Raw genomic sequence first — 2,500 nt, forward strand, 5'->3', positions numbered from 1 at the left:
CTGGGAATACCAGGTGCTGTAAGCATTTTGTCCACGAGGGTGTGCCCCTGCACTATTTCATCAGCAACACTGCCTTGTAGTAAGCATTTAATGATGAATTGACTAAATGCAGCTTCCTGCCTTTTTAATAGGATCAAATTTCCTTGTGTTTTCAATTAGCATCTGCCTTGTATTTATAAGACAAACAAGAATATTGTTGCTGAATGCAGCTTGTGTGTGCTTTGTGCTCCTTTGCCCTGTTCAAATGATGAAAGGAAATAAAGTTTGTATTTTATCCAACTACCTGTGGTAAAAAGTGATGGGAACAGTGTTTGTAATTTCTTCTACTTTTTCAGTGACACAAAGTTCAAGCTGCTTATCTAATTGGTGAAAATGCAATGTCTGTTTATCACACTCACTTTGACTATATATGTTGTAGCAAGAGATTGTTTCTCGCTTACGGCCATACCAGCCTGGGTACGCCCGATCTCGTCTGATCTCGGAAGCTAAGCAGGGTCGGGCCTGGTTAGTACTTGGATGGGAGACCGCCTGGGAATACCAGGTGCTGTAAGCATTTTGTCCACGAGGGTGTGCTCTTGCACTATTTCATCAGCAACACTGCCTTGTATTAAGCATTTAATGATGAATTGACTAAATGTCTGTTTTATCAGACTCACTTTGACTATATATGTTGTAGCAAGAGATTGTTTCTCGCTTACGGCCATACCAGCCTGGGTACGCCCGATCTCGTCTGATCTCGGAAGCTAATCAGGGTCGGGCCTGGTTAGTACTTGGATGGGAGACCGCCTGGGAATACCAGGTGCTGTAAGCATTTTGTCCACGAGGGTGTGCCCCTGCACTATTTCATCAGCAACACTGCCTTGTAGTAAGCATTTAATGATGAATTGACTAAATGCAGCTTCCTGCCTTTTTAATAGGATCAAATTTCCTTGTGTTTTCAATTAGCATCTGCCTTGTATTTATAAGACAAACAAGAATATTGTTGCTGAATGCAGCTTGTGTGTGCTTTGTGCTCCTTTGCCCTTTTCAAATGATGAAAGGAAATAAAGTTTGTATTTTATCCAACTACCTGTGGTAAAAAGTGATGGGAACAGTGTTTGTAATTTCTTCTACTTTTTCAGTGACACAAAGTTCAAGCTGCTTATCTAATTGGTGAAAATGCAATGTCTGTTTATCACCCTCACTTTGACTATATATGTTGTAGCAAGAGATTGTTTCTCGCTTACGGCCATACCAGCCTGGGTACGCCCGATCTCGTCTGATCTCGGAAGCTAAGCAGGGTCGGGCCTGGTTAGTACTTGGATGGGAGACCGCCTGGGAATACCAGGTGCTGTAAGCATTTTGTCCACGAGGGTGTGCTCTTGCACTATTTCATCAGCAACACTGCCTTGTATTAAGCATTTAATGATGAATTGACTAAATGTCTGTTTTATCAGACTCACTTTGACTATATATGTTGTAGCAAGAGATTGTTTCTCGCTTACGGCCATACCAGCCTGGGTACGCCCGATCTCGTCTGATCTCGGAAGCTAAGCAGGGTCGGGCCTGGTTAGTACTTGGATGGGAGACCGCCTGGGAATACCAGGTGCTGTAAGCATTTTGTCCACGAGGGTGTGCCCCTGCACTATTTCATCAGCAACACTGCTTTGTAGTAAGCATTTAATGATGAATTGACTAAATGCAGCTTCCTGCCTTTTTAATAGGATCAAATTTCCTTGTGTTTTCAATTAGCATCTGCCTTGTATTTATAAGACAAACAAGAATATTGTTGCTGAATGCAGCTTGTGTGTGCTTTGTGCTCCTTTGCCCTGTTCAAATGATGAAAGGAAATAAAGTTTGTATTTTATCCAACTACCTGTGCTAAAAAGTGATGGGAACAGTGTTTGTAATTTCTTCTACTTTTTCAGTGACACAAAGTTCAAGCTGCTTATCTAATTGGTGAAAATGCAATGTTTGTTTATCACACTCACTTTGACTATATATGTTGTAGCAAGAGATTGTTTCTCGCTTACGGCCATACCAGCCTGGGTACGCCCGATCTCGTCTGATCTCGGAAGCTAAGCAGGGTCGGGCCTGGTTAGTACTTGGATGGGAGACCGCCTGGGAATACCAGGTGCTGTAAGCATTTTGTCCACGAGGGTGTGCCCCTGCACTATTTCATCAGCAACACTGCCTTGTAGTAAGCATTTAATGATGAATTGACTAAATGCAGCTTCCTGCCTTTTTAATAGGATCAAATTTCCTTGTGTTTTCAATTAGCATCTGCCTTGTATTTATAAGACAAACAAGAATATTGTTGCTGAATGCAGCTTGTGTGTGCTTTGTGCTCCTTTGCCCTTTTCAAATGATGAAAGGAAATAAAGTTTGTATTTTATCCAACTACCTGTGGTAAAAAGTGATGGGAACAGTGTTTGTAATTTCTTCTACTTTTTCAGTGACACAAAGTTCAAGCTGCTTATCTAATTGGTGAAAATGCAATGTCTGTTTATCACCCTCACTT

The 2,500-nt window shown here is 41.6% G+C and overlaps 6 non-coding genes across 6 annotated transcripts in view; all 6 read left to right on the plus strand.

Moving 5' to 3' along the window:
• The window catches only part of LOC145873073 (5S ribosomal RNA), a 119-nt gene extending 94 nt beyond the window's left edge, over positions 1–25 (plus strand). The window contains exon 1 of the ribosomal RNA XR_014388704.1: positions 1–25. This exon is cut by the window's left edge and continues 94 nt beyond it. This is a non-coding gene — a ribosomal RNA (5S ribosomal RNA).
• A 409-nt stretch (positions 26–434) lies between these two features.
• Positions 435–553, plus strand: LOC145873074 (5S ribosomal RNA). The gene has a single exon (XR_014388705.1). It is a non-coding gene; the product is annotated as a 5S ribosomal RNA (ribosomal RNA).
• A 139-nt stretch (positions 554–692) lies between these two features.
• Positions 693–811, plus strand: LOC145867676 (5S ribosomal RNA). The gene has a single exon (XR_014383669.1). It is a non-coding gene; the product is annotated as a 5S ribosomal RNA (ribosomal RNA).
• A 409-nt stretch (positions 812–1,220) lies between these two features.
• On the plus strand, positions 1,221–1,339 carry LOC145873075 (5S ribosomal RNA). The gene has a single exon (XR_014388706.1). It is a non-coding gene; the product is annotated as a 5S ribosomal RNA (ribosomal RNA).
• A 139-nt stretch (positions 1,340–1,478) lies between these two features.
• LOC145873076 (5S ribosomal RNA) lies at positions 1,479–1,597 on the plus strand. The gene has a single exon (XR_014388707.1). It is a non-coding gene; the product is annotated as a 5S ribosomal RNA (ribosomal RNA).
• Positions 1,598–2,006: 409 nt separating this feature from the next.
• On the plus strand, positions 2,007–2,125 carry LOC145873077 (5S ribosomal RNA). The gene has a single exon (XR_014388708.1). It is a non-coding gene; the product is annotated as a 5S ribosomal RNA (ribosomal RNA).
• The last annotated feature ends 375 nt before the right edge of the window (positions 2,126–2,500 follow it).

The sequence above is a fragment of the Salmo salar genome, unplaced genomic scaffold (genome assembly GCF_965601325.2).
Source record: "Salmo salar unplaced genomic scaffold, fSalSal1 ptg000293l, whole genome shotgun sequence".
Classification (NCBI taxonomy): Eukaryota; Metazoa; Chordata; class Actinopteri; order Salmoniformes; family Salmonidae; genus Salmo; species Salmo salar.